This window comes from Nylanderia fulva, unplaced genomic scaffold (assembly GCF_048542155.1).
Source record: "Nylanderia fulva isolate GAGA-0341 unplaced genomic scaffold, ASM4854215v1 Scaffold5, whole genome shotgun sequence".
Lineage (NCBI taxonomy): Eukaryota > Metazoa > Arthropoda > Insecta > Hymenoptera > Formicidae > Nylanderia > Nylanderia fulva.
Window position 1 is genome coordinate 5,810,905 of NW_028190587.1, and position 26,966 is coordinate 5,837,870.

Consider the following 26,966-nt stretch of genomic DNA (forward strand, 5'->3'; position numbering starts at 1 on the left):
ATTTACGTAAAATGCTTCTTGTCAAGTGACGAGATTTAAGCAAGAAGGTCGAATCGAAAGAGATAATTTATTCTTTATTAATTTGCATTGATTCAGTCCGTCGGCGATAAATTAGTAAAAATATCACGGTGATAGCTATTTATCGAAGCAAATATCTCGCGCAATTAAAGTAGAAATTGAAGCAATAGAGGATGATACTTATGTAAATTATACCGTTTTATTCTGATATATTTGTGAAATGATAATTATTTCTTTAATATCTGAATTTGAATATATCTCGCATCGCGCTTTTGAATTTATTGCTTATTTAAATATAATTTGCATACCATTTTCGGATGAAAAGCGCGAACACAAATCGTTGACTCGAATTTGATACAGCAAAAATATTCATATTCGGCGTATATATATTTATTTTATAGTAAAATAATTCTAACAAAATATTTCCCTCTCGTAGCGTATGCGTAGCAATGAATTGGCCTAGGATACATCGTTCGAGATTTGTATTCTGTGGCGTATGGCATATTGTTGTTTACACGCTGTCTTGTTATGATTCGCGTAGCGAAACTTGAACGAGAAGGTTTTAAGCGAGAAAAAGTCGTGATACGTAGCATATATAAATCACGATGCATATAAATAAAAATCAAAAATTGTGTTAATGAGTTTTATTATTACACTGAAAAAAGATTTATCGAACTCGAATAAATATTTATTTCAATGCTGCCTGCTTCTTTATATCTCATTTATCTGAAATTAATAATATTGATTTGATGTGAAAAATATTTATTTGACATAAGAAAATTCTCTTCAGAACAAATCAATATTAATTTGTTTCAAATAAACGATTTGATTACAGGCAATATTGAAATATTTATTGATTTAATAATTTTTTCGTTGCAGCGATAAGTAATATGTTAATGTGATCGCGCGATTTCCGGAACGCGGATCGTATAGCTTTGTGTGAATTTTCGTTTCATGCCTCGCTCGCAATATAACGAAATTCACGCGCGATTAAGCCAGAAGTGCCGCGTGATTGTCGATTTTATTGATTAGTGCATGCAATTGTAATTAATCGTGATTTCACGAGTGATGAGTTTCCTGAATGTCGTGAAGCAGTAGCAACAGCTGAACAAGAGAACTCGGTAAGGCATCGACTGATGCCTTGGAGCGAGTAACTTGTAATTTACTTCATTTTATTATTTGCTGTTTATACATTAATCGTTGTGATGCTTGAGTGCTTTGGTTTTATTTCTCACGTTGCATTGTGCTTTATAATGCACTTAAAGAATACATTTAAAATAGTTGAAAAATATTTACAATGAAATGAATGAAATCGATACTTATATTAAGTATTTTGCAACAAATATATATAAAAAATTTAAGAAAGGATTTTAAACTTGCGCGAATGTAACTGTGAAATTATACACAACTAAGTCAATTTCAATATTAAAAATTTTTTACATAATAAGAGATGAAATATAATTGTGTAGTTTATCTTTACGTCAAGAAATTTAGTCTGTAAGACTTTTTACGATAGAAAAGAATAGTTTACTAAAAGTCAGGCTTTAAGAAACTTTATATATATATTTTCGCTTCTTGCGTTCGTACATCGTGAAAAATTCTTGGCGGTTACTCCTGCGTTTTATGCCAAAAAGTACTTTGACATTCTTTAAGGTTCTTCACGATGAAAAAAAAAAATATAATTCTTCATTTTTTACATATATATACACACACACATACACGATGCTTGAGAAGATCCTGTTTATCTCGAAATTCTCTCATGTGGTTAAATGTATGTTTGAAAATTCTTGTGATCTTCTTTGCATTTTATAGAAAAATGTCTTTTGAAACATTTTACTGTGCATTTTTAAAAAGAAAATGAGAATATTATTATATAAAATATTGAAAATACAAGTTATAAAAAGAATATATCTGTGCATAAACATATTTAACTAAATAAAAATTTTTGAAATAAATACAAATAAGAACTGCACTTTTCCGATAATTAATGACAAGTATCTATAAAATTTTGTACATAGATTTTCCAATATGAGTGCTTTTTTTCGTCATGTTCGTTGGAAGTTTATGAGTTTAATTATGCTGCAAGAAATATATTTCTCGTGTATTTGGTTTATTTACTTTTAAAGCCGTAACCACTGCAATATATACATGTAAGACTCGATTAGTGGCATATGCATATTGATCGCGCTAAGTACTTACAGATAGTCATCTTATCGCCAATCTTAGCGTTAATGCGTTAATGGGGATCATAAAGAGCATTTCGTGTTGCGTGTTAAACTCCTTGAATATTAGAAACAGAATTGATAACTTTTATGATTTATAATAGCTATATTGCGTTATGCGAATTATTATAAAAGTTACTTAATAATCGCAAATATCACAGAGAAAATTTATATGTCTAAATTAAATTTTATAATTAGTATTTGCTTATCGTCCAAACTAATCTAACAATGTATATGTACATATGTTTGATTTGAACAAATTATCATCAGAAAATGAAAAAAATCCTAAATATGCAGTTGCGTAGTACAAAAGTAACGAAGAGTTTAGAAGTGGAATTTAGAGTTGTTTTGAAGGAAATGTACAATTGCGAAGGAAGTAGAAATTTCTGTAGATTTAGAATTACTGTAAATTGGAAAGTAAAGTTAACCGAAAGTTTTGGTCACAACAAGCTCGGCTCAAGGGAAACAGCTAATAAAGTGACAACTGAGATAGAAATTTGTTTTCAATTTATCATATATATCGGGTATAAAATAGATGGATAATTTTAAACTTGGAAATCACATTCTCTCTCTCTCTCTCTCTCTCTCTCTCAAGAAAATTAATAAAAGAATTAATTAAAAAGGCTCCATTTATAAATACAAAATAAGATATAAAAAGAAGCAGATATTAGGTAACAAAATTGCTTTTAAATTCCTCTTTAATTATTTTGAACGTTGTTTTTTCTTTGGACAATCCTCAACATATTAATTATTATCGAAACGTTCAAAATGTAATGATTAAAGGAATTTAAAAACAATTTTATTGCGCCTAATTTCTGTTTTATTAGCCTTCTTTATATCTGATTTTGTATTTTTTATTAAAAAAAGAAAAATCAAATTAATATAATATAGTAATTACTTATATTTGCAACAATTTTAGTTGATATTAAAAAAATAATAATTAAATGTTAATTACCAGTTAATTATTAGTATTGTGAATAGAAAAAGTTTTTAAAATATTATGTTAATTATATTGATTTTGATTAGAATTTGTCAACACACGAATAGATATTACAGACAACAGTTTAACAGTAAAAGTTTCAGAAAAAATGTATAAAAGCTTGCAGAATATTAAATTTTATCAGCGATACAAGATTGACATTTGCTAAATCAAACAATATTTTTACATACATAAACACGCATGTAATCAATAAATTATGATCTATATATTTTAAAAAACTTTACGATCCATCTGAATAACCGAATTCGAAAACGAATATTCGGTAGTTGTATTGACGTGCTATTACTTATTCGTTTTCAAAATAAATAGATGTGATCCGAATATTCGATCTAGCATTTGATCGATGAAAAACAATGGCATAAAACTAAATAAAAAGAGATGAATATAATAGTTTTACATCGTGTCTATTTACTTTTTGTCGCTTTAAACTTTAAATTTTCATACGCTAATGTAGATAATTGAAGAAAATCTGCATTAAGTGTTAGGGATATAATTTTCCCCGTCCGTTCTAATTGCTGCAACACAATATATATTGTTGCTGAGAGAGGGATTGCAAGACATCTTAATTAGTTAATTATTTAACGAGATCGGGCCGAGAGTTATATAATAATTGATTTGAGGAGCGATGAACACATCAAGTAGGAAATATTTGCCTCTTAATAACTTAAGCGATCACTTAGAAATTTAATGGCATGAGTCTGAAACTTAGTACTTACTTAACGAAAATTAATGTGTCGACGCGAGCCAACGAATGACGTCAGAGGCGTTGAAAGATGAATAACAACTGAATATTTGTGCGTATTTCCTTAAATGACACGGAAATATTCTAGAAATGATCCGTACAATTTTCAACATATCGATGTCGATTTTTTCGTATCGTAAAATATGATACACCAATACAAAATAACGTATAATTTCGTAAAACGCTTCTATATTGCTTTTATATATATCATACGGCAAAGTGTGTCACAGACTTTGCATAGAATACGTTTGATAAATGACGATCCAATCGATGCTTACTTAGTTAAATTCCGAACTGTCGCTTCGCGATTCCGCCTTAGCTACGTAATTTACCCTTTGAATGTTTGAATTCGGCCAAGATGGCTGCAGATCTTCGGTGCAGCTTGGAAGCTGACGTAGTTTGTCTCGGTCGCTTGTACGGTGAAGATTTATGAAGAGTCATGGCGCAGGTGGCAGCTTAGCATATCAAATTCGTAGTGATGTAGGTCAAATGTGTTTAAAATGTACTAATGAAATATCTTCGTCGGGTAATCTATGAGAGGAAAGAAATCAGCCAGTGCAGATCACGCTAGTGCAATGAATAGCTTCAATGCAGATCGCGATAATTAAAGTGCACTTGCATGCTTAATGACGATCGTTTATAGCGCACCAGCGCGGACATCTCATATCACTTAAAAATAATTGTTTTCGAAATACTTTATTCAAACATAAACACAAACTTTACATTGTTTCTTTTTAATTTACCGAGGTAATTAATACCTTTCTTAAACCGCTTTGCAGAAAGTGATGGCAATTAATATATGCGCTCTTGCGATGCATATAAATCTACTGAATAGAAATAAATTAATGATTTTAATTCGCTATTTAATTCTACAATCATGTTTCAAATTAGCAATTCCCTTCGCCGAATACACGTTGGAAATTAATTAAAGGCATCGTGACGATAATAAAATACAGAACAAATTTTTTATATATAATTATATATAAATAATTGTATATAATTATACATATAAAATTATATGTGAAATATGTCCATTTTTATACATAATTATATAAATTATAAGGGATCACATATAATTAAAACCGAATTATATATGAAACATATATTTATATATGTGAAAAAATATTTATTTATTATATATATATATATATATATATATATAAATTTATATAATTATATATAAAAAATAATTTTATATATTTCCATATAAAATCTTATATTGTTATATGTAAAAAAATGGACAGACCGAGTTAACGCAAGAATCGCGTCTGTCACGTGTGACAGTTGTACTTCTCATTTACTCCTCGTGCAAAATGTCGTTCGTGTTTATCGAAATTCTCTCGACGCTCTCGACATTCCCTTCCCGCGTGTCGGAAATCCGGCGAGTGTAGATAGGGAAAGTTAACACTGCGGCGCGATATCAAGAGAAAAAGACGACAGAGAGGAGGGAGGGCATATATGTATATATATATATATATATATATATATTTGATTCCTATTCACCGTTGAATGTCGGACGACGCATATTCGGAAAATCGCGCGCATGATGGGATACATTGGCGAAACTCGGTTTGTCCCGCTGGGCGATACTGATACGAACAATGTCGCCCACGTGGACCCGTGCAGGGAAATCGATATATCCGTCGCCAGCCTCCTCTTCTGTATAAACCGCGCGATAAATGTTATGGGACGATATGAGAGATTTTTACTGGCCAGGCGCGAAATTCTAATTTATTTCGCGATCTCTCCCCGGAGTAAAATCGGGATAGACCGAAATTGCACCGTGGGGCCGCCATCATCTGAATCTCCGACGTACTTTCGTCCGACTCTCTCTAACGTTAAATTAATTAATTCACTCGAATGAATTTTCCTCTCTCGGCGCGCGCGGCAACGTTTTCTCGCCGATGAAGCGTCGCGTCGTTTATGCATTCGAGCCGCGGGATTAATTGGATGCGCGATCACAATAAATATTAGATTGTCAGGCGTGTCGGTGAATTTGCGGCGAGGCTTTCCGTCACAAAATGCCCGATCTAATGAGGAGCTTTGATTCCGCTAGAGCGAATTGTCACGGCTGAAAGATCTGTTCTGTGGCCCCGCGTGACAAATGCGGTGATACAAATCTATTATCATTTTAACTAAAGCCGATAGAGTGTATACGTGGAGATTTAACGAGCGAAATGTTTAACGATCGTGTCGAAAATAAGCGCGATGAATGGGCACTTGATTAAATTCAAGATCCTCTTGTGGACAGCGATATTTGATTATCGCTTATGAAGAATTTATTTAATTGTTACGTACGACAATTATTTTGTCAATCGAGTGACAATATAAAATTATATAAAATTGTACATATATAATCGCGAAATTATATATGAAATGTTCATACATAATTAGATAAAAGTGCTTTTTATATATAATTATATAAGTATTTTTCTTCATATATATAAATATATAGGTATGTTTCATATATAATTTGACATGATTATATACGAACCTTTATAAATTTATAAAATTCTGTATAAAAATAGACATATTTCACATATAATTTTATATGTATAATTATACAATTATTTATATATAATTATATATAAAAAATTTGGTCCCGGGTATATGTATGTCGTCGTAACGGAGAAAGAGAGAGAGAAATCGAAATTGCGTTAAAAATTTTTATTGGAATTGTATTTTTAACGTCGCGTATACGTCCTTGCGTTATATATGTTATTGCCAAAGCCGAAGGCTCTTGTCAATACGACGTGATACAGCAATGGTCGGCCGGAGTTTGTCTCGCGATCGTTTATCCGAAAAAGCCCGAACGTATATACCAGGCTTAAAATTCGATACTTGGCATCCGACTAACCGACTGGGATATCGCATCCTATTTTTCACGCTATCGGTGCCCGCGCGATTTACATTCTTCCTAGTGACCGAAATCGACGATGTTGATCTCGCAATGGAGAACGAGAGAGAGAGAGAGAGAGAGAGAAAAATCGGGGTTTCTTCCCTCTCATATCCTCCGCATCATAAATGTTTCATGAGCAGAAGATTCTCACGCGGGCGAACTCTGTGTAACGTCAGATTCGCCACGGGAAGACACAGACCGATACAAACGACTGCGGGAAAATCGACGCCGGCGTGGATATGAAATTTTTTTCGAACAACGCATTCTGTATCGGGTAAACCTCGGCAAAGCTCGCCTGAGGAATTTCCGATTTTTCGTGAACAATGCGCGGCGCCGCAAACAGATCGAGTTATTGCTTTAAATTCGATACGTGTAACTAGGTACGTATATACGCGTATTCAATTCGGCAGATCAAAGTCAAATAATTCCTATTTTTTTTTTTTTTTAATCCATCGCGATTATAAAGTAATTGGTATTAAACCAATCTATATGTTAATTCCGATATCGATGTCATGATTCATTTCAATTTCCGTCTCCCGATAATGCCCGGGACATTGGGAGTTATTGCGATTTAATTTCTTTCGGCGAACTAGCACACAATCTGAAATATGCTTGCTCGGGAAAACAAATAAACACGATGTATTTTTCCCCGAGATCGACGAAAAATCACGTTCCACATTATTCGCAATCGAGAAAAGATTAATGAAACGGAAATAATACAGATCATTTGCGTTATTAAACATCAACGGGGGATTGATTTAATATCAATTTTACATTTCAATAAAATCGCCTCTCCGTCGCGAGATAAATAACCATCTACGTAAATTCATTAGTGCGTGCGTACGTGGAGATGTATACCTTAATAAAAAGCTCACTCCTCGGATAAATAAGACGTAGGCGACCGAAGCAATCAGCTTTAAGGGTGCTTAAATCAACCTAATTGGCACTTGGAGCGCGAAAAGTTCGACATTTCCGTTTGCTCGTAAGAAGCAATTCGCTGCAATTTTATCGCATTAACGCTCGCGGGAACGCGCAAAGCGCGCGAATGAGAAAGTTCCTCAGTTTGTCACACAGTTGGAAAAGGGTTGTAAATGGCGCCGCGTCACACCCCCTCATTCAGAGCGAGGGAAAAAAAAAAAATGACGTCGGGAAAGGAGACAAGAATGAGAGACAATAGCTCAGGGAGCTCGAAACGACAAGAAAGACTCTGCTAATGAATTTTTTTTTTCCTCTCCCTAACCCACCCCCAGAGAGGACTTGGACTGTCCTTTACGCGCTGCAGAGAGCACTCGGGAGAAGACTCTCCGTTTTCTCTCTCGCCTTCGCGTAATTTATCGGTCGCCGCCATCGGTACGTGTACGTGACGATGGGGCAGAGGAGGCAAATATAATGCGACGCGCGATGTAACATTCCGTAAATAGATCACGGATAATGCGAAAGAGTGATGCGTGCACACACGTTAAAAGCGCGCGGTGAGCGAACGCTTGTGTAACCAGTTAGAAACTTGGTGCGGTGTCGCAAACTTCAACGTTCCGGTAAATATAAAGCTCTCGCAGGCGCGTGTGTGGAGCGCAATTAAGTTGATCGCATCTCGAATCTTTCCGCCGCTCGATGTGTAATACGTATATATATAAGGTGTCCGGTAACTAACGGATCAATGATTAAGGGCGGATTCTCTGGCCAATTTGGAGACGATTTTTGCTTAGCAAAAATGTTGAGAAGTGTTGATAATTTTCGAGTTATAAGCGATTGAAAAAAATGGGTTTTTGAAAACATAATTACATTCTTCAGTTAATTGCAGGTAGAGTTTACTATAATAAAATTTTAATTTGAAGCTTAGTTATAAAGATACATAATGACAAATATTGGAAAGTTGTAAAAAATGATGACCTTTTTCGACATTTTCGCTGAGGAAAAATCGTTCCCAAATTGACCAAAGAATTCATTTGTAATCGTTGGTTCGTTAGTTACCGGACACCCTGTATATATGTATATGTGCGAGCTTTAAGCTGATTCTAATAAAGCACTGTTTTATGGAAACGCGAATTTGACCATAAATCTTTTTATTATACAGATTGAAAAATCTTTTTCCACAATTAAAGTACTAACAATAACGAACAGTGATAATTTTATGTAAAAAAATTATAAAAGGCCGATAAAATATGTAATTTTTTTACTTTTTTAATTTTTTTATTTGAAATTATTGTGTCCCCTGTTTGTTATGAATCTGTGTAGTCAATCAATAGATTGGTACTTGATTTTATAAATTTATTTAAAAAGGAGCATTTGTTCTTCCTTGGAATCATTAAAATGTTAAGCATTTGCTCCCCTTGTGAATAAACACTGGAATTTATTTGTAATTTTATTTAATCTAAAAATATCACAAAATAATAAAGAAATTAAATTTAAGAAATCAAGAAAGAATAATAATAAAAAAACAAAAAATTTTAATCATCTTTGGAATCATCCTTTTTCACATTAAAGTATCAATATAACTATTAACAAACGGGGCGAAAAGGTTTTTTCAATTTGTATACCCAATAAAGGGTTCATGGTCGAATCTAACATCGCGCTGCTATCCATAAAACACTTTAGGATCACTTGAAGAGTCCGGGACGTCAAACCCTTAGAGGGAGAGAAAGGGAGCTTTGACACGTAAAAAATTATTTTCGCGAAAAATTACTTTCTGTATGAACACGTATGTACATAATCGTTATATCGCGTTTCCCTGTCGCACCCTACGCCGTAAAGTAAAAAGGAGCAGGTAATTCGAGACTACGTCATGTTGCTCTAACAAGATTATCCTCGGCTTGCGTTAACGTTCGCCTACTTTTTTCCGCGCATATTTCTGCGAGGGCGGAAAATTATCTCGTCTTTCCCGGCATCGAATCCGTCATCGATCCGACTCTGAAATTTTCTACCGAGGGGTTGTGCATGATCAAACTTGCCGGCGCACATTGATCAGCGGTCAGAGTTTGAAAATTCTTTTATAGACCCTCATCTCGCGTCCGTTCTTCGTGTATGTGTCTCGAACTTCTGCTAACGCTCATTTATATTCTACTTCAATCGATAAATCCACGATACTTCGCACCAGAGTGTGAAATCATGAAGGAAAAGTCACTTTAAAACCCTCGAAAATCTTGCTCTTCTTTAAATAAGCTTTGTCAAAGTTAAGCTTTAGTCTTGCGAAAGAAAATGGAATAGTTTGAGATGAGATTTTTATTCTAATTTTTAAACTAATATTATATATAATTAAAACATTTAATTTTTTTAATAATTAATGATGTGTGCTGTAATTATAAGTAACGTCACCGGAAATGTATATGATATGCAAGTTTCGAAAAATTCTAATGATAACTGTCTCCTTGGATAGTTAGTTGTTTCCGGAGCAAGCCAACGCTCACGCCAAATCGCGAGGCTATAAATGAAGTTTTCGTATTAATTCGACGAAGATACGTGGCTATGCTCGTTGATGAAAGTGAAAGAGAAAGCTGGCTTTAAATCATTTTTGCCGACAAGCCATTCTACGGAGCGCCGGGCACGAAACGAGGGAAAAAAAAAATTACTTTAGCAACTTCAATTTGCGGCAACACGTTGCTACGTTGATGAGAGGGGTGGATAGATGAGGTTAAGGCGAACGAATGAGAAGTTAAAAAATTGTGAAATGCAGGCGGAGTTCCGAGTATGTCCCATCTGTCTTTGTTACCGCACTGCGTAGAAGTAAAGGCGAGAAACACAGGAGAGATTTTACTTCAATTTACCAAGACCCATTCCAAGACCTCTCATTACACGGCTGGTTTGTAAATTTCGCCAAGTCTGATCGTCACCCCATCCCGTAGATGGCTACCAATGCATGCGAAATGATCCCAAATTTCTTTGACATTCATTGAATTGACTGGACGTGGCTTGCGTTGCGAATGACAGTCATTTGCATTTCACGGCGTCCGCCCAATAAATCAAGAAATACTTTGATTAAATTTTCGCGTCGTTGTCTACGCACTAAAAATGTGTTTATCTAGAATATCGGTATGTATCGTGTATTTTTTAAATATTTTTTTTTTTAAGAATAATTTGTAAAATATTCCTCTCTTCTCTCTCTTGTCATCCTTATTGAAGAGATTCTTATACATTATTATTTGAATATTACAACTAAATTATTATACATTCTATATAATTAATTTTATAATGCGATAATAAAACAATAAAAGAGCGCCTTTAAAAATAAAGAAAACATTAATAAAATGGAAACGTGAAAAAAAGCAATAATACACGATGCATATCGATTCCAAACACACTTCTCGCGTCTGCGTGACTTTTTTCATAACAGAATGTTTATTTTATATGCACTTTTTGCTCATTAGCGCAAATATCTTCACGCCGTAGCTTTATGCACAGTCAGTATCAAGATGGGTTCAGTTGAGTGTTGCTTTTAAGAGATCAATGAACAATGTAACAACCGTGAAAGTCGTTTCCGGCTTGACGTTTTCCAAGTATCAAGGGATTATTGCCTATTTCGAGACCGATGTAACAGGCAGCGAATTTTACTTGATGAGAGAGTGTAATACCAGCCACATCAAAGAAATGCATGGAGAAGATATGCGGATTTCGCACAAAGAAAATAGCAGTAATTGTCGAAGTTGTTGATGCCGACTCGGTGCATACGTGGCATACCATTGTATTTTTTGAATAGTTGTAAAGATGTAAAAGCATGCGTGCATTTAAATGAAATGGAATCTAATGGAATTTACAATTCGCGATTAGAATATAAATTCGGTTCATATATATTTAATTAACGTAATTTTCAAGACCAATTTATAATTTTCAATCTTTTGAATTATTTTTTATTTTTTAATATTTTTTGTTGTTAATATAACTTTAACTCGAAATTTTCCTCTTCCACTCTTCGTGTATCAACGTTAACGTAACTTCTAGCAAAGATCGCTATTTAAGACTTTTTATCCTTTAAAAGTTCGAAGTCCCACATTGCACCTTTCCCTGTTAAATCTCCAAATCCAACTACTCCTTCTCTAACTCTCGCGCTACTTTTCTGAAAAAAGGGAACAAATCCATTTATCCTTTTCTTACTAAAGATTCGAAGCTGTCTACTTATTTTTTTTTCTCAGGAACCACCTGCTGCTTTTCTGTGAAAAATCAAGAATTAACCGCTTCAGCTTTTTTGCGAAAAGCAAAATCTATTTGGTCAAGTATCAAAATTGCAAAAGTTCTCATATAAAATATATGTCGATCTCTTTCATTTAAATTACTTGTATCGTCGTCTAGGATTCATTATGGATGTACGTTTATTTAAAGATATATGTAATATGTACATGAGGAACATAATTTAGGACACGCATCCACAGAAGCAATTTCACTTTAATGTGGAAAAACTATTGACTCGGTTGTATCATAAAGCATGTTTCGCAATTCTCATTTTCGTTACTCGCAATTCTACTAAAATTTCGGATTATATCATTCTTTTGACTTTATGTTGACGCCAGAAGCAATATTTTACACAAGTATTATGAAAATTTCGTATTTTTATATGACGAATGACAGATCACAATCGGACTTGATTTGTACATTTGTACATACTCCACATTGCATTTTTATCTGATGATGATTTATCACACTGTTTTAAAAAATTGAATATCAGAATTGCGAATGTAAGAAAGACAGAGATATAATCGATTTCTACATTTAAAATTCATAAAAATGCAGAACAGATAATATTAATTTAGAAAAAGATTAATTCAATATTCTATCGTCCGTTCTAGTGAAAAGAAAAATAAGTAAAACACATTAATAAATATATTTTCTGATATAGAAATATTATAAAAAAGAAGATTTGAATATCAATTTTACAAATGTTTATTTAATTAAAGGCAAATAATCTGCTAAATATTACTGTGATTATATACGATGCACAATATAATATAATCATTTAGATCCAACCTTTTATTTAAGAGTGCTAATTTCTTTTTTTATTGTTAAAATCTCTTATATTGCACTCGAATTTCTTTTAACTATCCATTTATAACCATATTGTCAGATCGATATAACAATTTTGCAAGGAAATTGTATCCGATATGAATATAGAGGGAGAGAGAGAGAGAGAGAGAGAGAGAGAGAGAGAGAGAGAGAGAGACACACGCGTGCAATCGTGTATGCAATTTTCGCGACTTACACACTTGTTTGAACGTATGAGATAAAATATATGAGAGGCGTATGGAGAGCATCCGATATACGATATTACGACGTATACACGATGCGATACACAGTGAAAAGGGTGAGGAAATGAAAAGGAAGGAAGAGTCTACCCTATCGGCGCTCACGTAGAGAGGGATCGCAATTTTCCGAGCGGAATCTTCCTACCAAGGAAAGCAGCAGATAAAGAGATTTCGTCCTGCATTTTTCTACAGGCGGATATTCTCGGCGCACGTATATATATATATATATATATATATATATATATATATATATAACGTCGCTACGAGATTTCGCTTCATTGGGTTCGTTATTATTCGGGACAGACAGACAGATAGACGGGTCTGGGGACATCAGCGATTTAATTTACAAGACATTTCGGTGCCACATTCGCGCCGCATGAAGATAAATTGGCGCCAACGTGCCACGAAAACTTTTTCCAGCGGTAATTATCGTTCGCGGGTTGAAGAGGGAAAAAATGCGGACGAGATGCATTTCGCGTTGAGAAAGAGAGCAGTTCTTATTATCGCGATGGAAAGATAAGGCTTTGACAGGTTTATTTCGCGATAAAGAAATTACCCGGAATTACGGACTAATCAGATCTTCCGCGTCGCGGCGATGATGATATAATTTCAGGATGAAGTAATTTTTTGAATTCCATCCTTTGAAATTGATGGGGTAACAGCCCCCGCGTGTATCGCAGACGCGATAAGACGCAAAATGGAGATCATTACGGCATAACTGCATATCTATCAAAGTAGGGCAAGGTGTGCCTTTGCATAAGTTGAGGCGAATACGTTTCGCCCAGCGGTGTTGTAACAATCGGATAATACCGGACGATCGTGCTATGATGTATGTACAGCTGCTACTGTTTTTTATCGTATAATAAAATGCACATTTCACGAAGCTCGTAACGCGTTGCACACGGTTTGAAAAATTTCTTACGTGTCCCAAACGGTCCACGGACATTTTTGCGCTAATTTAACATAATATGGATATGCTAAATCGAGACACAAATATTGTGTTAATATTTTAACACAAAATAAATGCAAAACTTCAGGTAATTTAAAATAAATTTAATTGGCGTAATATTAGCATAGTTTTAATGTAAAAATTATTACTTATATTATAAAATAAAAAATCACACAACAGCAATATTTAATAGAAAAATTGAAAAATAAATTGATAAATAAATTGAAAAATTTCTCACGTGTCCCAAACGGTCCATGGACATTTTTGCGCTAATTTAATATAATATGGATATGCTAAATGGAGACACAAATATTGTGTTAATATTTTAACACAAAATAAATGCAAAACTTCAAGTAATTTAAAATAAATTTGGCGTAAAATTAGCATAGTTTTAATGTAAAAAAATTATTACTTTTATTATAAAATAAAAAATCACACAATAGCAATATTTAATAGAAAAATTTTAACTGGGAACGTGTTTGTAACAAGAAAACACAACTTAGTCTCTTTCGAGTACGATTATTTGAATCGTTTTGTCGCCATCGCACTCGATATCATTATAATTAAATCCTTGTCTACGGGAAGAGAAATGCACTTATCGAAAAACGGACGTACTTTTTCGAAAGATTTGTAGTCGCTTCGCAACGGATCAATGGTATCTCTCAAAGAGTGAAACATTCAGCCTGGAATACGACAGCGACATTTGTCGATTCGCGATAATTTGTCGCGATAATCGCTGATGCATTTTTCATTCAGTGTCAGATTGACAGCCGTGATAATCGCAAAATGCAAAAATCTATTTGTGCACGCGCAACCTGTATGTCACGGTATATAATTTATCGGAAAAAAATATGCGCCTGTAATATGAACTGACCGGAACGATACGTCATAAAATCCAAAAATACTCGGGTTGTTATTGATACGTCATTAAACGTTAAAGCGTATCGTTGGAAACGATATTCAATTATTACTCGATATTTACATTTTCTATTTTTGCCTCTATAAATCGGTTTTGTTCATAAAAATGTTTATAGATTTCGCGTCAACCCACAGTATAATAAATATCATCGTCATATAAATAACAGAAAATTAAGCCGTCTGTAATTTTCGTGTATTAGGTTATAAATGTGTGTTATAAATAATTATTATTATAATATATTTTTCTTCAATATGATTCACATGTGTCTATTTAATTATTCAAATCACGCGCTTCTCGTTTTACACGTATCAGTTTAATATATATATATATATATACGTGTAATATGAAAAGCGTGATGTAAATTATTAAATATATGTGAATCATATCGAAGAAAAATATAATAAATAAAACAAATATCTATATATATATTCTAAATAAAATAAAATTTACTCATTATACATAATCCACCGTAATCGAGAATACATAAATAATTTTAATAATCGCAGCGAAATGATGCAGCTGCTGAAAAAATAAAAAGCACAGAAACAAACGACTCGAAGTTGCCAAATTTTCACCATTACTTTGGCATTAAATTCATAAAGCACAAGATCCGTGATTAGTAATACATTAAATCTAGCGATCGTTAAAGTCACTATTTATCCCGGCGTTATACTTTAAACATTTTAGCACAGCTCTTCTTTCGTTAATCGTTTTTCATCCGGTCTCTCGAGTGTTATCTCCTTGTACAAAAGTATTTTTTGGTGACTTATTACTACTTTTTTTAGGAAATTGTAGAACGGCATAACGGAAACTTTTACCGGCGGTAAATGCAAATTATGTGTGCAATATATTCGTGTCCGATGCAATTTGCAGAATGGAAAGCGGAGAGTAATTAAACCCAGAAAAAAGCCTCAGTTAAACTGGAAAATGATACTTACACTTTATACGCGTTCGCGGTGATACTTTTTACTTATGAAATGAATACTTTATGAAATGAAAATTACACGAATCATCTTTCCCTAGTGAAACTGCGATCGTAAGAGGCAGATCAAGAGATAAAGTAACCACAAACGAATAATTACCGTATTGATAAACGCGCGTGCAATGAAATGTGTTATTGGAATTACTTGCAAAATAGCGCGATATTACGCGAATAGTCGTGAGTATTAATACTACGCGAGAGAAGTATCGTTTATCACGAAAGGGGATGAGATAATTGTTTGCTGTATCCATATTTACAGTATTACGACTATCCGTAAGTTACATTGTAACCAGATGTTGCACAGAGAGAGAGAGATTACCATTCTCTCTCTATACCGGGTCAACCATCTAAACTTTCTCCACGAGTTTGGAGCTTTCCTCTAACCCTATCTGAGACAGGTGTCATAAATCGCTAAGAGTTTACTATCCTTTCTCGATATATATTGTCAACGGAAAGGTCGAATTCCGTGTTTTCAATAAAACGCAATACTCTCTGTCGTGATACATTGTTATATCGGATATTCCAATAAATCTTGGCACCGCGATTTTTTCCGCAGCTATTGAAGACTTTGACGCCACATCCTTTTCAATTTTATTACACGAAAAGTTTTCTGTTTCTACGAGTCTGAGCGAAAATATTATATAATAATATTCTATTGAAATTTGAAAAAAAAAAAAACAGATTTAAGATACTCTTTTTTATTAGATGTGTAGTAAATGATATATTTTTTTATATATATATATTGTATATATTGTACGATAAAAGAAATATATTTGTACGTGTTCTTTTTTATTTTTATATTTTTTATTTTGATTAGTTGTGTCAATATAATCTTTTAGACTACGTTTTATAAGATGTTCTATAAACACGATAAAATAAGATGTATGCAAATGATGGTGTAGACATTTGAAGGTATATTCCGTGAAAAAGACGTAAACTGACGGATGCCAATTTCCGAGATTGACGTAGCGTGTACGATTTTTGATAAATGGAGAACGTTAACGGCTATAGGCATTTCCTATCTGTCATACAGAATCTGACTTGACGGTAGCTTTTAATAATCTGCAAAGCGGGCTTTCCTATAAGCCATTCGGAAGGAATGGCTATTGCTTTGTTATTCGTACCGACAAACTACTTACAGATTTTCCTTCATGCGTGCACAGAATGAATATAGATATATCATAAAATATGGATGCTTAAATAAATAATGATTGTAGATATAATCAAAAGTGCAGGATTTTTCTTTAGAATACGCGTACGCGATAAAATATTGGAGAATGTTTATTCGTAGATTGGTTATCGTTGTAATATTTATATTCTAAAGATCTTTTCATTGCAGTAATTGCTTGCTCGACAATTAATGCTGGAATTTATTAATATTAAAGTGTATATTTTACGTAGCGGAAATTTTAATTAGCCGATGAAAATTTTTAAAATATGAGCAGCCTTATATAATTTATGTAGAAAAAGAAATTTATATAAATGCTCTCAACATGAACAAAATATACACAAATATTATTTTATATCGCGACACATTTATTTATGATGTGGGTAAGCGATGCGTCTTTCTTTATCGATCACGAAGACTATTAAATTCAAGTTACTTAAAAAGTTGCAGCTAGCAACATATGTTTTTCGCCGATCGATGACTTTATAAAATACAAGAGTGCATTATATATATATAATGCACTCTTGTATTTTATAAAGTCATTGATATATATATAAATGCACATCTGTATGCAACAATCTTCAAATCTTATCATCGGAAAGTATTTGTCTCTGTCATATAACGACAAGTGAATAAACTATCCATATTGGTTTATTCCGGAAAGAAATAAAAGTGATCCGTTCGTTGCAAACTTGGGGCGACAGATAAAGCTTCGTCGCGCTGTCGCATGCAGATCGACAAGTTGTAGGAAAACTTGAAAAGAACACGAATTTGTTGCTTATATACGTATATGTGAGAAAGACATGTCGGATTAACTCGTTTCAATGCGTATTTTTCCTTCTCTTTTAATCAATGACATTAGAGTTCGCGAAAAAAGGGCGTAGAATTGCGTTGGGAGTAATTAAAAACTCCGCGAATCATTAAAACAAACGACCGCAAAATTAATGGTTCAAGTTGAGACGCGCGAGTGTTATTTTAACGTAAAAATAATTCGCCATTATATAAAGAGAACTGATTAATCACCTAGGATATTTGTACTGCGAGGGAAAAATGAGCCACAAGAAGTTTATTCTGATAAATGGTTCTTGAACAGTTTTATAAAAAGGAAATGTAAGAGATCTGAAATATTATATACAGTATTATAGTATAAAAATCGAAACTTATGATACGTACGTGGATAAATTTGAAAATCGTTTCGTTATTTACATCTATGTTATTTCTATAAATCTTGGGATTGTAGATGTACGAAAGTTTATAATATCCACTTAATCATATATGTAGATAATAAAATAACTCGATTGTGCGTGGGGAGGTCTCAGCTAAATATTCTTTCATTGAATAAATATAAATTACGTTTGTTACGAGGATAAATTCAAGCTTTGAAATGTAAAATTAATGGCTCGAGCGCCCTATAAATTTTCTTCGACGTACGTCGTGTCTCCACGATCTCGCTAAAAAGTGCAGTCCTCCGAAACGCTCTCGCGACACAGTTTTGCCGTGTATCGTCGTGTAAGTTTCCCTCGTTTCGCCTAGTAAGCGATATCTAAAACGCCCAACCCGGATTTGCCTCGACGAGAATATGAAACGACACAGTCGTCGCGATTTACGTTTTCGTAGGAATTTCGCTTTCGCAAAAGAAAGAAAGATAGATGGAAACGCGAAAGCGAGACAGGGAGATATACGTTCAATGAACGCAGTAAGTTCTGTATATCGGTAAAGAGGTCTTTCAAAGCTCGATAATAAATTGTCTATAACGGCCGATGCGACGTCACGTTGCAGTGACATCGACCCACATGTTACCGGCAAATCGATTTTCCGAAAGCACTGCCCTGTCAAATTGCGCGAGTGACGCAACGGTGCATTTAACTCTCCTCCTCCCAGTAGATGATCGATGAACGCATTCGGACACGTCTCGTAAATGCGCGGCCGAAATCGCGGCACCGAAATTTCGCGAGGCTTCCCGATCGGCTCATCGCGGCTGTACGGAATAAAAAAAAAGTTGATTATTTCGTTGCAAAGTGACGTTAATTAAAATGCGCTTCAACGTCACGATCGTCTGCGACGCGACACATTCGTGCGTATTTTATTCCTGAAATTCCAATGTACGTTCATTGATAATGCGTGTGTAATAATAATGCAGCAACTGTGTGATAATGTGACTTTTATTGGCTAAATTATACGCATATATATAAACATAATTAGTTGGAATATATTATATATATATATATATATATAATAAAATATTTGTAACACAAATTTCACCGGGCTAGTCAAATATTTATGCATATTGTATGTTCCAATTAATTTATTTAATAAAATGCGCGTCAATAATTGTATCTACTTTCTCGCGTCAATTTTTCTCTACTTTCTCTTAGCCTATTACTTTATTTTATTTGAAATAATATATAATTTTGTAAAAGTTTCTTTCTACTTTTCGAGCTTTCATATAGAGTTGGAAAATTATTAATAGAGCCTTATATCAAAATTATAAAATTATTTTATTAAATATTTTTTGAAGAATTAATTATTTTAGATGTTGGCTAATTTCGATCTTGAATTTCTATGTTACAGATCAACAGAGCTTCCATGTCATCAACTTCGCTATTGCACGTCAATCAGTGAGTGACAAACTTTTTTTTATAAAAACTAAAAATACATATACGTATTTTTTATTTTCTAAAACTTTTATTGTTGTATATAAGTTATCTTTTATGCACTTGACGTGTATTTTTCATCTTTTTTTAGAAATATTTTTCATTTTATATAATATGTATACATGTATATATTTTGTGTATATGTATATGCATATATGTATATAGATATATATATATATATTTTGTAAAAAAACATGCACATTAAATACAGTATTTTTGTTTCAATTAAACATTTATTCTATTCTATGCATTTGCATTTTGTTTTTAAAAGAATATTTTTATCACCATATTGTAATATAATCTTTTTAACAGTATTATATTATATAAATAGCATTTTGTTATTAACGAGATATCGTTTTTTCGTATTATTTTTGTAAATTTATACGTTTTTGTATTTATACTTTCACATTTCGAACTTTTTATTAAAAAAAATCGCGTAGTGCCCCAACAAGCAAACAAACACAATAATATATCGATACTTTATACATTATGCATTATTGAAAAAATATAGCTGAATAATATATATTATCGTAGTTGGCAGAAATTCTAAATCTGTCAATCGTACGTATGCGTGATAAAAACTGGCACATATACAGTATTTTTTACATACATGCATATGTGTCCGACGTGCATATATATATATATATATAAACATACACATATACATATGTTATAGATGTACAATTATATTATTTCTAAGCATAATTGCTACATTTAAATCCTAAAACTGAGCAGCGCGATATGTTGTGTTCCCTTTCCTATAAATCCAGATTAGCCTTTATTAGTTCTCAAAGGCGAATTTATCGTTTTGAAATCGCGACAAGGATTGTTTTATCACTACGTCACCCTCGAAAAAAAGGGGAAAAAGTGACACGCTAAACTCACCCTCCTTCTTAATCTTGCGCGCGTCTGACGGCCGGCTTTTCTTGGCGAAAGCAATCGGAAACGTGTCATTAAAATGACATGACCCGCGCCGAAGACAGCGAGAAGAGAGAGAAGTATATTCTCTCAGGAGATGAGTAGACCGGGAACAAGACTTTTAAGTCCTGGGGGGAGGATACAAGAGGGTGGGAACGAACAGCGTAACAACTTGGGGGAAAGTTATTCCATCGGCGCCGAGGAACCTCTAATGAACTTCGAACTTTAATGATGGAGGCTGCTAAATCCTCGCCTCGCTTCCGATACGAACGCGATCGGCCGTGTCTGAGTGCGAACAGAAAAATTGACGCTTCGTTTTAAAGCTGCCTTTAATTTCAGATACTTTTTTAGAAAGTGATATTAAGGTCTGAATTATTTATAAGTAATTTTTAAAACTCCTTAAAAAAGGAGATTGACGTTTAATACTTTTCATTTATATCGGTTCAAAATAATTGTTTCATACGAGTCACTTGTGCTAAAGAGAAAATATTGTTTTATAAATGTATAAAGAGATGTCAAATAATTTTGAAAAATTAATTAATTTAGATTTTTTAAAAACAAAATTTTACAGTAATTTCATATAATTTTATACTTTTTTAGAAAGTGATATTAAGGTCTGAATTATTTATAAGTAATTTTTAAAACTCCTTAAAAAAGGAGATTGACGTTTAATACTTTTCAATTATATCGGTTCAAAATAATTGTTTCATACGAGTCACTTGTGCTAAAGAGAAAATATTGTTTTATAAATGTATAAAGAGATGTCAAGTAATTTTGAAAAATTAATTAATTTAGATTTTTTAAAAACAAAATTTTACAGTAATTTCATATAATTTTATACTTTTTTAGAAAATGATATTAAGGTCTGAATTATTTATAAGTAATTTTTAAAACTCCTTAAAAAAGGAGATTGACGTTTAATACTTTTCAATTATATCGGTTCAAAATAATTGTTTCATACGAGTCACTTGTGCTAAAGAGAAAATATTGTTTTATAAATGTATAAAGAGATGTCAAGTAATTTTGAAAAATTAATTAATTTAGATTTTTTATAAACAAGATTTTACAGTGATTTCATATAATTTTATACTTTTTTAGAAAGTGATATTAAGGTCTGAATTATTTATAAGTAATTTTTAAAACTCCTTACAAAAGGAGATTAACGTTTACCATAATACTTTTCAATTATATCGGTTCAAAATAATTGTTTCATACAAGTCACTTGTGCTAAAGAGAAAATATTGTTTCATAAATGTATAAAGAGATGTCAAATAATTTTGAAAAATTAATTAATTTAGATTTTTTAAAAACAAGATTTTTTACAGTAATTTCATATAATTTTATATTATAATATATTTGAAAAGAAACTTTGAACATATGTATTTGCAAACTATATATCTCACTTGCGCTTGTATCACTCTCGATTTTAGAAAATATAAATAAAATTAAAATATTGACAATGTGACGTTAACGTGAGTATTAGTAACGTCCAACAAACGTCACAATCATGACCGGATTACACATTGATATAGAATCTATTTAGTCAAGTCCCATTTTACAACACATCATAACGCGGATTTACACGTGCGCACTCATGATCCATGTCCAACTAAAAACTGAAGCTGAAAAAAAAAACCGCGTAAAATCTCTTTTGATGGCCAAAAAAATACACAATTGTCGCGTCGCGGTTGCGCGCGAACAGCGTGATTAGTTTTACCAATTAACGATCCCGATGTACCGTCTCGACGTGCTTTTTTTCGCGGATTTCACTAGCCACGCATCCATAACGAAACACAATGCTGTCCGTTCGATTGCGATGATGATGGCGCAAGCCATCGAGAAAATTATCGCACGTAATTCGCCGTCGCGTCGCGGTAATTCGCGTCAAATCTTTCTTCTTTGCTAATTAAAATTGCTCGTGACCGGCAGCACATTCTCTCCGCGTATGCTTTTACTGCTGGGGATTATTATATTCTAGTTCCGAGCTGAAACTTCGTGAGTGTATTACAAATTATACAAGGTGTCCGGGAAATATCTGATTATACTTGTGCAAGTTTTAAAACACTTTATGGAAAAAGAAGGACCGAGGAGATTTGCAGGGAACTAAATTACAAGAAGTTTTTATATTTTATAGCTCTTGATCATGACTTTTAACCGTATTTTAAATATTATATTTATATATTTTTTATATAAATAATATAATATATTATTTATATAAATTTATATATCTAAAAAATAATATATCATTTATATTATAAATATTTATATTTCTTGTATATATGAATAATAGTTTATTTGACAAGGACCCGGGAAAAATATATATAAATACATATAATATAATATATAAATATATATGTTTTATATATAATTTGACATGCTTATATATGAATATAATCCTTATAATTTATATAATTATGTATAAAAATAGACATATGTCACAAAATATCATTTTACGATTATATGCGTATAATTGTATAATTATTTATATATAATAATATATAAAAATTTTTTCCCGGGAATTTAATAATTTCACAAGAACAAAACATATAAGAATATTCTGCACAATGCGTTATTTCAACAGACAGACATTTTCCATTTTTCCCGCGTCTATAATTAATAAAATATTTCCGCCAATTATAAGATTTATGAGAAAACGAGACGCGATGATATATAATAAATTTAATTGAATTTTGATACGTCCCAGTTGCCTCTGGCGTGAGAATCGAACATGTATGGTATACACGTTCCATTGGGAATGCATCGGTAGAAAGAAAACTGATCGATGCAATATCGAAAGCACGGCAAAGTTTTACGCCGCGTTTTCAAGATTTTCACGCCGCGCGACGCGCCGGAGTTTACGGAAAATCTAACTGCGAATTCGCAAAGGGTCGGAAACACACCGGAAGAGCATGTTGAGGTATATCTTGGGGATATCTCCTGGGTGGTATTCGCGTGTCGGCGACGTCGGCTCTCTCTCTCTCTCTCTCTCTCTGTCGTTTCTATATATCTTTGCTACTTTTATTGGCGGAAGTGCATCCCCGTATGATTCAAGTCGTAAAGCCCGGACGACAATCTTGAATGCGCACATATATATGTATACATACATATACATAGATCCGACACAATACGAGTGGTATATTCTCACGATGTTCACGGCCACATCTTGAATTCCGATCGCCAATATCTATCCGGGATATAGGTGCGTTAATATTCTAATAAATGGATTAAGAGTTTAACGTTGTTTTAACGTTTAATGATATTTATGCGTTATAATATCGTATTTCAGCTTCCTCGGAATGAAATCGATTTTATTTATTACTGCGGTTACAATGGGAACCTCTTTAATAATAAATATTTTTAAAGTTTGTCATAAATATGCAATGTTGCGTAAACATTAAAGGATATATAATTTCAAATTTAATGTGAAATTTATGTATTTAGTAAAAGATGAATAATCATTTTCAGTTATTGTTATGTTTCGTAATATAAAATTATCGGGATTTTTAAGAAATCTAGACTGGCTTTTTGAAATATTAATTGAATAGATAAATTAATAAACGAGTTATTTCTCTCGCGAAAAATAATATTACCTACATTATACATTTTCTTTCTTCAGACAAGGAGAAAGAGACAGAGAGAATGTTGAAAAGGTTGGAAAATATTTTTATACATCTTCAAAGAGATAAATCGCGAATTTATTAACATTACATTCTTCAAGCATTTCGCGTAGTTTGTTCTTTTCAAATTAATTTACACTAAAGATATTCGCCGCATCTTTATTAAATATCGCGCTCATCCCTCTGCCTGCATTCTCATTTATTTCAATAATAACGAAATGTATATATGCGATCGCTTATTAAAGCACGGCTTTGCGTACAAAAAGACTGACATCCACGCGTATATACAAACGAACATCTCATAATTATGGATTGAACGTCGGCTTAAAAATTATAAATAGCAACCCGGCGACATTATAATGCATCTCGTCGACGAGACGATTAATAACGAAGAATTCTAAGTAATGGGCGAACGGCGGTTCATTCCTGGGGAAACTACGGTTGATAAAGTCTCACCGTGTTCTTTATCGGCGTACTATCCCGAGGAGCTCTTCCCAAGATTAAAAATCTCGCAGCACTCGAAGAGCCGCGGTATATACTTTACATCGCTTTACACGAAATAGAGGACGCAACCGAGGCGACTCTCGAGAGCGCGCTAGAGAAAACAACATCTCTCGCTTTACTCTCGCTCTCTCTTTCTCTCCTGCGAGAGAACGCGTTCTATATTCAATTGAATCGGGTCGGCATGTTGTCGCACAGACCGTTCGAGGGTGACCCGAGGAGGGTGTCCCGAGCTTTCGAACTCACCCCCCAAGTTAGAATGTACAAGTAGATGAAACGAGACAGGTGAAGTGCTTTTTTCCGTTTAGAGAGACCGGATTTGTGAGCCCGGAGAGAAGGACGTTATTCAATTTGCCGAGCAATACAATAAATTCGCCCTTTGCCGAACGTAGAAAAATAATTAATTCATGAGTGTCACCAGGAGCTCCTCTTAAGAGATTTATTGTCACGGATGAAAGTCGAAGAGCATAATAATGTAGGGCACGAGAGAATATTATTTATGGAGGGTTGCCAGGAACACGCGAACGCAATGTAGCGGAATGTAAAAAAAGTATATTTTCAACGTTATCAGGTGTAATATTAATTTCGAGTGCATTTCTCTCTCTCTCTCTCTTATTTTCCCTTCTTCGAGTCTTTGTGTAAATTCTCTTAAAAGATAACAGTAACGGAGAATTTCAAAGCGGTAAAGAAGGAAAAGAAAAAAGACATATTCGGATCAAACGAGGCGGTATATTTCGCATTCCGTTCATGCGAGAAATTCGAAAATTATCTTGTCAAGAAATAGAAATAAGGTCGGAATACGGAAAGACTTTCAATTAGCCTTCTCGCTTTGTACATTAATCTACCGGATCCGGGGAATGATCGAAGCGGCGGATGAAAAAAGACCTCTTTCCCGTTAATTAAGCTGCGAGATGCCTCTTTTTTCTCGCTCGAATACCGGAAACGAGCTGCGGATTATTTCGCGATATAATAATTAACGCGCCGAGTTGAACGGACAAACCAACATCGTCGAAATAAACATCAATCAAATCCGGGGCGAGTATTAACCCCTTAGGATAAGGATGACGTAGCCGTGCGATGACTTCGCTATTGCACGTGATAACGACGGTTTTGTATTTTTAACGACGGTCAAAGCGCGCTTCTCTTCGACTCTTCCGTCCCTATGCGCCGGAGAAGGAAGAAAATTAATGAACGAGGCGAGGACGTCGAGGATAAATATCTCTCTACCCTATGACGTCACGCGATGCTCCTGTAATTTTAAATCGCGCAGTTTTCGGTCTGTAAATGTCGCGCGACCGTGAGGCGCAAATTCAATCGTCACGTGCGACGGAGATCGTCGCGGTGAAAATTTCCGGAAAAATTCTGGAACTCCGTTCTCGCGCGCGTTCGACCTCGTTTTTCCCGGCACACGCGAAAAAGCGCGACCCCTCCATATAAATGCAATAACCCCCGTCGTGTCTGAATTATTCCGCGCCTTATGCAGGGGAGGAGAAGACGCGGTGATTTAAGCGCGAAAAAAGGGCTAAAAATAAACGCAGGTCGGACGATGAAATCTTTATGTATATATATATATCCAGCCTGTTCGCTCGTAGACTTTAACAAACGGCGACAAAGTTTGAAAGATAACGGGGTAAATATAAAATTATCGTCCTACGCGATTGAATAATTCCTCCCGTACGAGAGGAGAATTTTTTCTTTTCTTTTTTTTCTTAAGGGGATGCTGCCCTTGCTCTGTTTTACCTAAAGTTTTACTTTAAATTAGATTAGGTTCACTTTTGATTGAATATACAGATTGAACAATCTTCCACAATGAAAGCACTGATAATAATGAATGGGCAGCGCTATCCGGCAACTAATTTTGGCTGTTTTATGCCTCGACATCGATTTCGCACGCAAATATATATACATCATTAATTCAAGTACAAATCTTTTGATACAGGCTTTTAATCTCATTTTTATTACTTCTGTATTATTCTTTCATGTCATCTCTATTATTGGAAGCGTCATATTTGTGCACAAATAAACTGCAAAACTTTTGTATTAAATAACTATTATTATACGTTGATGCAAGAGGCCGACAAAAAATTGTAACTTTTTAACTTTTATTTTTTTTTACACGAAATTACAGCGCTTTCCGTTTATTATTATCA

At 33.6% G+C, this 26,966-nt stretch overlaps 2 protein-coding genes across 4 annotated transcripts in view; one reads left to right on the top strand and one right to left on the bottom strand.

Annotated features, from left to right (window-relative positions):
• 5-HT1 (serotonin receptor) overlaps positions 1-26,966 on the bottom strand; it is a 127,581-nt gene that overhangs the window by 87,967 nt on the left and 12,648 nt on the right. The window lies entirely within an intron of this gene.
• tn (tripartite motif containing protein thin) overlaps positions 19,702-26,966 on the top strand; it is a 149,735-nt gene continuing 142,470 nt past the window's right edge. Inside the window, exon 1 of the mRNA XM_029316636.2 lies at positions 19,702-19,744. The gene's annotated coding sequence lies outside the window, so the exon portion shown is untranslated. The remainder of the gene's footprint in view (positions 19,745-26,966) is intronic.